Source organism: Pelodiscus sinensis, chromosome 18, assembly GCF_052426305.1.
Source record: "Pelodiscus sinensis isolate ZL-2025 chromosome 18, ASM5242630v1, whole genome shotgun sequence".
Lineage (NCBI taxonomy): Eukaryota > Metazoa > Chordata > Testudines > Trionychidae > Pelodiscus > Pelodiscus sinensis.
The window spans coordinates 21,335,064-21,345,646 of record NC_143069.1 but is presented as its reverse complement, the minus strand read 5'-3'; the positions used below and the strand labels follow the sequence as shown (position 1 = coordinate 21,345,646).

The 10,583-nt window shown below is 61.1% G+C and overlaps 1 long non-coding RNA gene across 1 annotated transcript; it reads right to left on the bottom strand.

The window, feature by feature from the left end:
• Positions 1 to 7,645: 7,645 nt before the first annotated feature.
• LOC149523282 (uncharacterized) lies at positions 7,646 to 8,249 on the bottom strand. The gene is made up of 3 exons (XR_016347147.1): positions 8,181 to 8,249; positions 7,910 to 8,005; positions 7,646 to 7,744 (listed from the first exon to the last, which is right to left on the bottom strand). It is a non-coding gene; the product is annotated as an uncharacterized LOC149523282 (long non-coding RNA).
• Positions 8,250 to 10,583: the final 2,334 nt, after the last annotated feature.

Below are 10,583 nucleotides of genomic sequence, written 5' to 3'. Positions count from 1 at the left end.
GGGGCAGAGGGTGGTGAGGGAGTGGGCAAAGTGGGTAGGGGCAGTGAGGGAAGGGGGAGGCACCAAGAGGGTGCAAGGGTAAGGGAAGGTGCAGGTGCCAGGGAGTCCGGGGGGTGAAGCAGAAGGGCAGACACCTGCAGGGGAGGGACCAGCAGCAGAGGAGAGAGGCAGGACAGGTGTGTAGAGGGAGGTGTTAGAAGAGGGGATGAGGAGGGGTAGCTCACATGGTCAGAGTGGGGCTACTGGAGGAGTGGGCACAGGTGGAGAGAGAAAGGCTGCGGGAGGGGGCAGGTCTCGGGAAGGCCGAGGGCAGTGAGAAGGGCAGGAGTCAGGGCAGCAGAGGTGGGTGAGGGATTGGGGGACAGCAGGCACCAGGGGAGCTGATGGAGGAAGGGAAGGAGACAGGGCAGCAGAGGGGAAAGGTAAGTGGTTCATAAGATATTTATGAATAACTTGGGTGCCACCATGGCACATCCAAACAAGCCACACTCAGTACTGGTGCACAACACAAAATGTATTGTGCTCATGGGAGGAAACTCTTAGAGGGAACACTTCCCCCAGCCTCTCCACCCCCCGAGTTAATGTCACACACATTGGGTTAATGCAATTGCAGGATCGTTGCATGAGGGGGGTTTGGTGAGGGCCAAACTAATCCCTATTGGTAAGTGGATGGTGGGAAAAGTCCTTGGGGGGGGGGGAGGTCACATGACACCTTTTATTTCTGGTCATGTGTCCATATTGCCCTGAAAGTGTTACCTCCAGAGGCGTGGCTAATGGGGGTCAAAGAGTACATTTAAAAACATTTTTTGGGTGCACACCCTAATGAAATGTGCTGCGCACGCCAATGGGCAGAGAGCAGATCCAGTCCTGGGAGCAGGGCTGCAGCCACAGAGTTGTAGACGCCACCCAGAAAGCAGATCCGCATGCTGGGAGCAGGGCTGCAGCCACAGAGTTGTAGACGCCACCCAGAAAGCAGATCCGCATGCTGGGAGCAGGGCTGCAGCCACAGAGTTATAGACGCCGCCCAGAGAGCAGATCCGCATGCTGGGAGCAGGCCTGCAGCTGTAACCCACACACCTGATGTGGGTCACTATCCTATGGAGTGGCACTGAGACCACTTCCAGCAAGCAATTATTACAAGGGAGCTCTTCAGCCTATGCTGAGAGGCAACTGACTTATAACTCAAGCTGTAGCAGCTCCTGCCCTAAGCTCCAAAAGTCCCAGGTTCTAATCCACCTGGTGGCAGTTGCACAGCCATGGAAGCAGAGGGGCCAGGGAACCCTCTGTACAGGACTCCCCCCCCCCCCCCACACACACCCTTGCTTCCTGGAATCAGCCACCTAGGTGAATAAAGCTGGAAATCCCCATGCCTATAGCTGTGCGCCTTTGCTTTCAATAGCTACAGCCATTCTAAAGTGCCCAGATCTCACAACAGAAAGGAGACGTCCCAATGAGCTGCTAAGCTGTGCTGCCTGCCACGGACAAGTAGCTCCAAGAGGAGCAAGTGCTGTTGACTCTGGAGCCTAATGATGGTGGTGTCTTCCAGCCATTTTCAGATTAGTACAGCTGTGAACCAGGTGCCAGCTGGCCATAGGGTCCCATAGACCTGGCTTGTGCAGCCTAACCTGATAACCAAGCAGTCCATCCATTACTAGCCAGCCGATTACCTTGGGCATGGGAGACCATCGCACTCGTAATTCCTGGGGCCTTCACGCACTGACAGGGCTTGACTTGATCGGCCAGCTAGGGAGAAAGAAATAAACAGAAGGCAGAGGAGTCACCAAGAGATCAGAAGACCAGCACGATGCCTTATAGGCCGTTCAGCTGTGAAGAGTCACCAAGACAGGGCAGGTGATGCTAACCTGAGTTAGTCCATTAGCTGCGGCTAGGCTGGGCCACGAGAGGAGAGACAGGCAGTAAATCTGCAGCTGTCAGACCATAAGGAGGACACGGAGGTTTCAAAACCAGCTCAGAGAACAGGGCTGGGTAAGATGCTGTCACGTTGCTGAATTGGAGGAAAGCAGCCAGGTGGCTGCTGCACCCCTAGGTGGGGGTGTTGGCCCCAGAAATTGGTGTGGGGGGAGCCATGTGGGGTATTGAATGGGAGCTTGTTGTTTTCTGATCCTGTGTACACTGTTTATGTGAGTACATAATGTCTGTGTGTGTAGATCTGTAATCTGTGTGGAAACTGAAGATTTCCCTGCATGTGGTTAAGCATTGGGCAGGGCTGAGCCTGTGGAGCCTGTGGACATGCTAATTACCTGTGGGACAATGGTTCTCAATGGGCCAAAGACACACCCAAAGAATGGGGGCTGTCCTGAGAGCAGCCAGCAGGGAACACAGAGAGGCTGAGGACCAGGTGACCTGCTACATACTAGAAGAGGCCAGGAAGGAGTATAAAGAGGCGATGTGGTCGCTGCCATTTTGTTCTCAGCTCAGCACTTCATCCCAGAGGCAGCACTGCAGGGATTGAAGAGCCCGGAAGACCTGGGAACCCATCCTGATCGTAGGATGTGCAATAAGGACTTGTAACCAGCAGCTGCAACATCTCTGCTAGAGCCTGCATCGAGAACTGGGAGATTCGGTGCATGTAACGTACTGTACTTTAATAACCTTACTCTCAAGCTTTTCTTTCTTGTAATAATAAACCTTTAGATATAGATTCTAAAGGATTGGCCCAGCGTGATTTGTGGTAAGGTCCAGAGGGTAAATTGACCAGGGATCTGTGGCTGGTTTCTTGGAACCGGACAGAACTTGTTCGGGGTAGGTGGGATTGGGTGCTAGGACCCCCCACCTGTGTATGAGGCCCGGGGCCATCTGGGGCACGGATACTGCTGGGGTGTCGGAGGGGTTTTGCTCGGGAGGCTTCAGGCAGGCTGCTGAAGCGCTCTGTGGGACTGGTTTGTGGCCTGTGTGGAGAGGTCGCCAGTCGGGGGCTGTAAGTAGCCCCGGATTTGAGCAATTCGCCCTGAGTGGACGCCCTTAGCTGTGCCCAGACACGGCCTGGTCCGTCACAGATGCAACCTACCAAACACTGTGATCTGGCTGCTTTCTGTTTAGATTCTGCTGCCCATGCCGCCGAATTCTAAGTGGGGACTCAGGCAGCAGGATCCAATTTTAAATGATTCACGGCTCATGGTTACAGCAGGGGCAGGAGCCACGAGCCCTTTAAAAAGCTGTAGCCACGCTGGACAGCTGCCAGTAGTGGCAAAGCTGTGAGCTCTTTTCTGTGCTTTTAATTGAAAGCCTCAGCCACGGAGAACTCTGAGGGTGGGCTAGTCCACAACACCGCCCCTTCTGCCTCAGGCTCCGCCCCTTCTGTGGGTGGAGCCGGCCTATGACCCCATACCAAAATCCATTAAGTGGCCCCCTTCTGAAAATTATCGCCCAGCCCTGTCACAGAATCATAGAAAAGTCTGAGTGGAAGGGACCATGATAGGTCCAGTGTTTCGCAAACTTTTTTTATAATGTACCCCCTTTAAAAAAAAATGTGTAAGTACCCCCAGTACCTACAGTTTTCAGACACACACAATTTTTTTCTACCGTTGCAACACATTTGTTTAAACAACTGCATCGTAGCCGGGTGGGCGATGGCATTTTTGGGTGTAAAAGGTACAAAAAGAATAAAGCGCTGTCAAACTGAAAACTAAAATTCAGTTTTCTCCAAATTTCAGTTGTGTTGACGTGTCCCCCAGACATCTCTTGAGTACCTTTAAGGGGACTCGTACCACTGGTCGAGAAGCACTGATCTAGTCCACCCCTGCACCGAGACAGGACCAAGCATGTTTGTCTCACCTCTTGGCTCCTAGGACACGGCTTGAACTAACGCACTTGGAAAGACATTATCGTATATACGCCCAAAGTGCTTCGTCTCAGTGTATTACCATAAAATCTAACTGACCAAACTCTGACCTTTCATTTCCCTGTCACTTGGCCAGCCACAGCCTCACAAGCCTTCGGCATCGATCTCAAAGCCTTCGTCACGCTTTTACACACCTGTGCTGACACGCTTGTGAGCCAGGCACACTTGTGCGACACGTCCCAAAGCACTTGCTCCAGGGCATTACATCGCACTTGCCTGCCTTTGATGGACAGGGAAAGGGAGACCTGAAAGGCCTCTCCAAGGTCACCAGCGCGAGAGTGAGCGCAGAATTGAGGAGCAAGGGTCTAACACACAACTCTGTGCCTTAGTCACTAGGTGGCATTAGATTAGAACCCGGGAGTTCTTACACCCAACCCCCTGCCCCCTCCACTAGGCCATGCTGCTGGCCTCCCGCCTCTCCCCCAGGGCTTGGAGACAGACGGGAGGCTGGAGCCAGCCTGCGCAGAAGGGGCTGTAACGCTTACAGCTCGTTCATGACACTGCCCCTGCGCAGCCCCTCTCAGATCCACACTCGGAACCCACAAGAAACACCCCAAGAGCAGAGATGAAACCGCCACTCACCTGCAGCCCAGCTTCCAGGAAGGGCAAAGCAAAAGCGGAGCTCGCGGATTCCAGCCCAGCCTGGCACCTGCTTCCTGAACTTTGGCCCCTTTCCTCCAAGATAGCAGGAGGCTGCTCTGGGCCTTTTGTGCCCACGACGGGGCAGAAAAGCAAACTCAGCTGTTGGTTCCATCTTGCGGGCAGAGCCCCGGCAGACAGTGGCAGGCGGGGGTATCGACTGACCCTCCAACCCAGGATATTCCCCCCACACCTGGATTCGCTTCCTAGTCATCCCCATCTCCCTGCACGATCCTTGTTTCTCATCCCGCCGGTCCGAGAAATTGTCAGAGCAGGTTGATCCCGACCTTGCCAAGGGCTTAGGTTACATCACAAGGCTTTGCCGCCACAGCTGGCTTGGCTTGGGTGTGTGGCAAAAGCCCTCCCCCCCCCCCCTGGCACAGCTATTCTGGCAAAGCCGCCAGGGCAAATGGCAACTCTGCCGAAAAGCATCTGCTGGCTTTAAGCTTCCTGCGAGCTGTTCTCATCGCTCAGCCATCACCACCACTGCCCTGCCTCTGTCCTGCTCCTCATCCCCGCCCCCACTCCTATCCCCTGCTCTCCTCCATCTCCTCCCCCTTCCCTTCTCCTGCCCCTCCCCATTTCCACCTGCCCTGCCCATCCCTGTCCTCTCCCTCCCCCCGTCTGTCCCCCTCTTATGTGAGGGCTTTGCTGGAAACGCCCCCCCCCCCCCCAAGCCAGGGAGATCTCCCCTCCGGGAACAATTCAGCCCCCCCCATCTCGCTCCCTCCACTCCACAGTATTTCCTCCATTCCCCACAGTTGAAAATTGAGCTCCCCCATCCCCTCAGGTGACAGTCGGGCTCCCCCATACGCAGCTGCCTAGGTAGGCACCTCCGCAGCCAGAGCCTGCCCCTGGCGCCCACGTCCCCTCCCCGACTGCCTGTCCCAGGCGACCACCTGAACCTGCGTCCCCCATTCCCTCAGATCACAGCTCCCTCCCTGACCCTGCACCCCCCGACACCCCTCCCCCAGGCCAGACTCCTCTCTGGCACCCGCACCCCCTCCCCCAAACCCTCTGCTCCCCCTTCACCCAGGTCACAGCTCCCTCCCTGACCCTGCACCCCCCCGACACCCCTCCCCCAGGCCAGACTCCTCTCTGGCACCCGCACCCCCTCCCCCAAACCTTCTGCTCCCCCTTCACCCAGGTCACAGCTCCCTCCCTGACCCTGCACCCCTCTAGAGCCCCTCCCCCAGGCCAGAGTCCTCTCCTGCGCCCATACCCCCTGTTGGACCCTGCACCCCTATCCACCGCCCCAGATCATACCCCCCCCCTGCACCCAGGCTCCACTCCTAAGCTCCCTTCTGCACCCAACCACCCCGTCCCAGACCCCAAAGCCCTCGGTAGAAATGTGGCCCTTGATCAGTTGCCAAAATGCCCCCCCCATTACAAATTATTGACCAAGCCTGATCCAAATGTTTTTTGAAACATTGTTTAATGAGAATGTAAATACAATTCAATACAATTGGGAGGGTTGGGGGGAGGGGGACGCAGCTGCTGGCTCCTCAGCTCTTGCTGCTCTCACTGGGTGTCTTCCTGCTGCAAGGGAAGCAGAATCCATCACATTCATCCCTGGGGACTCAGGGGAACTGGCCCCCCAGCATTTCCACCCTCCTCCCCCTGCTCTCTGGTCACCCCCCGTCAGGCCCGCAGGGTGAGCTCCTGCCCCCCCAGAGCTCCTGACACCTCGGCCCCCTCCCGCCTCCTAGGACAGTTTCTGTGTTCAGAGCCTCCCCCACCCCCAGGGACGCTCGCAGGGGCAGGAGGGATTCTGCCAGCAGGGACGTGGGGTGGGGGCAGCCTGAGGAAAGGGGCGGGGGACTCCCTGAGGGGATGGGAAGGAGACCCTGGCCCTGCCCCACTCTCCTGATCTGCTCCGGCTGCTCACCATGTATTCCAGGAGCTGATGGGCCTGCCCATGCAGGGCGTGGGCCAGGACCAGCCCGGCCTGGCTGGGGCGCCGCAGGGGGGAGCGGGCAGCGAGCAGAGCCTTGTCCAAAAAGCAGTTCTCCTGCTCTGGTGTAAAGAGCTGCCCAAAGACCTGGAATCAAGAGCACAGGAGGTTTCAGCTGACGGCCCAGAGCCCGGCCCCAACTCCTGGGGCTAAAACAGCTTCCTCCTCCCCCAAACTCCCTTCCAGACCCTGCACCCAGACGCTCTCCTCACCCGGCACCCCAACCCCTGCCCCAGGTCACAGCTTCCTCCTGCCCCCAAGACCCTCCTACCCCCACGAGGGCCCCAGCCAGCCCCACCCCCGAGCCCTGCCCTGCCCTGGCAGCGCGTCCTTACCTCTCCCACCCTCACGCTGTTGCTGTGAGCCAGGACCCATCTTTCTTTGTAGTAGTGTCTGCACCACAGGTCCTCTGCCTGGTGGATGTTGAGGCCTGCAAGAGACACAACAGGGTCATTCTGCTGGCAGGTCTGAGCCCTTCCCCTCCCACGGGTCCCTGCAGGCATCCCTGGGCAAATGGAGGGGCACAGGGGGCAGAAGGGGAACACAGAGGGACGCATCCCCCCTTGGGCCAGTCTGGGGGAAAAGGGCTGGGTCCCCTCCCCCCGCCGCCGGCACCCTCAGGGTGTCCCTGGGGCCCAGGTCCCGGCTGGGTTCCTTACCCCTGTGGTGCAGGAGGAGTTGATACAGGCTGTGCACCCCCTCCCGGGCCAGCCGGCTGACGTCTTCGGATGGGTCCGAAATAAAAAGGCCCAGCTGGGCCACGTGGTGACCCATCCTCGGCCAGTCGGCGGAGTTCTGAGGGGAGAGAAGAGGGGGGGTCCCTCAGCATCCTGGGGCTGCACGTCCCATGCAAACGGCCGCCGAGGCGGGTCTGAGCTCGGGGGACGGACAGAGACACCTCCCGGGGCGGGGCGGGGCCGGCCTTGCGAGGAGACAACCCTGAGCAATGGCCCCGACTGAAGGGTCACTCCGGGGGTGGAACAAGGGGATCCACTGACGGCCACTCCCCAGTCCCCAGGCCCAGTCCCTCAAGAGCCCCCCTGAAGGGCCCAGGGTCGCCCCTCCCCGGGGAAAGGAGAACGCGGCCCATTCCCGGCCCATTCCCGGCCCTGCCTCTGCCTCCCGGAGACGCTCCCAGCCCCGCGCCCTGCAGCCCCAGACCCCCCGGCTCCGAGGTCACTTACGTCAAACCCCGGGAGGGTGGTGGCGACTCCCAGCAGGGCCGTGGTGCTGCCAAGGGCCCTGGCTCGCTCCTGGGGCAGGCGGGACTCCAGCCACGGGCTCAGGTGCTGGGGGGGAAAGAGGCAGGTCAGGACCCGTAGGGAGGTGCCGGTTCTGGGCAGAGCCTGGGGCTCCTCTCGGACTGTGCCCCCCCCAGCCACTGACACTGCTCCTCTCTCAGCCCCCCCCCGAGGAAGCAGGGACAATGGCCCCGTCCCCCCCACGGGGCTCACCTCCATTATGAGCTGCAGCCGGGCGGTGTCTGGGGACTCGGCGAGGAGGCTCGCCAGTAGGGCCTGGAGGTCGTAGGGAAGGGCCCGGATGAACTGCTGCAAGACAAGGGGGAGCCCTGGGTCAGAGGGGGGTTGGACGGGCCCCCCGGGAGAGCAACGGGAACCCTGGAGGGAAGGATCCAAACCTGCAGCTTCTTCCCTCCCTCTGCCCCCCCCCCCCTCCTCTCTGGAGCTCCAGCCCAGCCCGGGAGCAGGGCCCGGAGGGACGTACCTGCGTGTGGATGGGCTCCTGCTGCCAGTCCCCAGACACTGTCTGTCCCACGGCCGCCGTCAGCAGGGGCTCAGGAGCTGGGCCCGCAGGGGAGGCTGCAAGGTGCTGGCAGGAGAGAGGGGCAGAGACTGTTAATTCAGCAGCAGGAGACAGAGACTTTCCCACTCCCTGGCCAGGGGATCTGCTCTGGGGGAGTCGGCGGGGGGGGGGGTTGGTACCTGAGGCTGCAGGCGGTGTTGAGGCAGTCGGCCAAGACCAGCGGGGGGGGGGGTCCTCCATGATCTCCTGGGAGACCCAAGGAGACAAAGGGGCGTGTGAGGCTGGGCCCCCAAGAGACGCTCACGCGGCCAGCGCCCCCACCCAGCAGGATCCAACCCCACTGCCTCCCGCTGCCCTGTAGCCCCCCTGCCCGACACAGGGCCCCTCCCCTGCCCCTCACTGCCCTGGTGACCAGCCTCAAACCTCCTCATCCCTGCTCCCCAGGCGCATCCCCAGCAGCCCGCTCGGCTCCCTTCCAGCCCCCCATGGCCCGGGGAGACCCCTCCCTGTCCCGAATCCCCCTTCCTGTCCGGCACCCCAGACCTGCCCCATTTCTGTGTCCCTCCCTCCTCCAGCATCCCCACCCACCCCCCCATGTCCACCTCCAGCCCTCCTGGCTCCACCCATCCCGTTTCCAGCACCCCCACCCGCCGCCATGGCCCAGGCAGACCCCTGTCCACCCCACGTATCCCCTTCCCTCCTCCCGGCTGCCGCGACTCGCTTACAACGATCCTGGCCATCATGGTGTCCTTGCAGCAGCACGGCGCCAGGGTGTCCTCGCCCCTTTGGAGGGCGGCGAGGCAGGCGAGGGGGATGGCCAAGAGGAACCGCTGCAGGGCGGCTGGGCTCTGCACCCCAGAGAGAGTCTGTGAGCCTGGGGCCTGCCTGCCCCCCACGGACAGCTGCAGGGCTCAGGTCTCCCAGGAGTGGAGGTGGGAGCTGCCGGTTGTCCAAGCACCCACACTCCCCCCCCAACTGCTGCCTCAGGCTTGTGGGGGCCCAGCTGGTGCATGACAAGAGCCCCCAGCTTGGGGGGTCCAGGTCATGCAGGAGAAGGGGCCCCAGGGGGATCCCCAGGGACAAGCCCCTCCCGGAGGGGGGGGGACGTGCTGGGAAGGGGCCGGACAATCTCGGGTCCCCCCCGTGTGGAGAAGGTTCCTACCGTGTCCCGGGTGTGGAGCTGCTCTTCGATGTCATAGATGGCCCCTTCCTCCACCCGGGAGTCCATCCGCTCCTGGCAGAGCTCCGCCGAGGCGCAGGGGGGCTCTGTGCGGGAGGGAAGGGACCAGGGTGACTCCAGCGGCCAGCAGGGGTCACGCGCCCCCATGTCAGGGACCCAGGGCAGGTTGGGCCCCACACGCCCCTCGCAGGGACCCATCCCCCTTCCACCCTCACATCTGCCAATGCCCTCAGCAGAGCCCCCACCAGGAACAAGAGAGCCAAGCAGCCCCCGCCTCCATCCATTGCCCAGGGTGCGGGGCAGACACTGGGGCTGCCCCTCCCCCCCCCCGGGTACTGGGTGAGCCCCTGGGCCCAGCGTGTTCACGGCCCCTCACCTGGGTCTGAGCGGCTGCAGGAGGTGGCCCGGCTGCAGCTGGAGGCCCAGGCACTGCTGCTGACGGACCTGGACCCACAGCTGCAGGGGCTGGTGCAGGGAGCGACGGGCTGGGGGCTCCCGGAGACTGGCAGGTCCCCGGGGGCCGGGCAGGGCGATGCCCCCTGGTGGTAATGGGGGCTGGGCTCCCGGGGCAGGTGTTTCTCTCCACAGAGGAGGCCCCGGAGCCACCCTACCCGGCTCCCCCGCTGGGCTGGGTCCCGCCTGCCCAGCCGCCTCTGGAGCCAGGTCCGGGGGGGCCTGGCCGGTGGGCGAGTCGCCCCGAGCTGGTGGGATCCAGCTTCCCCGCCCGCGGGGACGGAGAAGCTGCTCCCCACCGGCCCTGGGGCCATCTTCAGGGCTTTCTTGAACCACAGCCGAAAACGTTTGGCCATGCTGGAAATGAGGGGAGCAAAGGGGAGCTTGGGGCGCAGCCTGCAGAGCGAAATCCAGGGGTTCCAGCTCCCCAGAGCGACTGCCCCCAGCCCCCAAATGGCCCCTTGCTTATCGGTTCGGTCTTGCACAGGCACTGCAAGGACCTGAGGGTATGTCTACACTACCCCGCTAGTTCGAACTAGGAGGGTAATGTAGGCATACCGCACTTGCAAATGAAGCCCGGGATTTGAATTTCCCGGGCTTCATTTGCATAAGCGGGGAGCCGCCATTTTTAAAACCCCGCTCGTTCGAACCCCGTGCAGCGCGGCTACACGGGGCACGAACTAGGTAGTTCGAACTAGGCTTCCTAGTTCAAACTACCGTTACTCATTCCA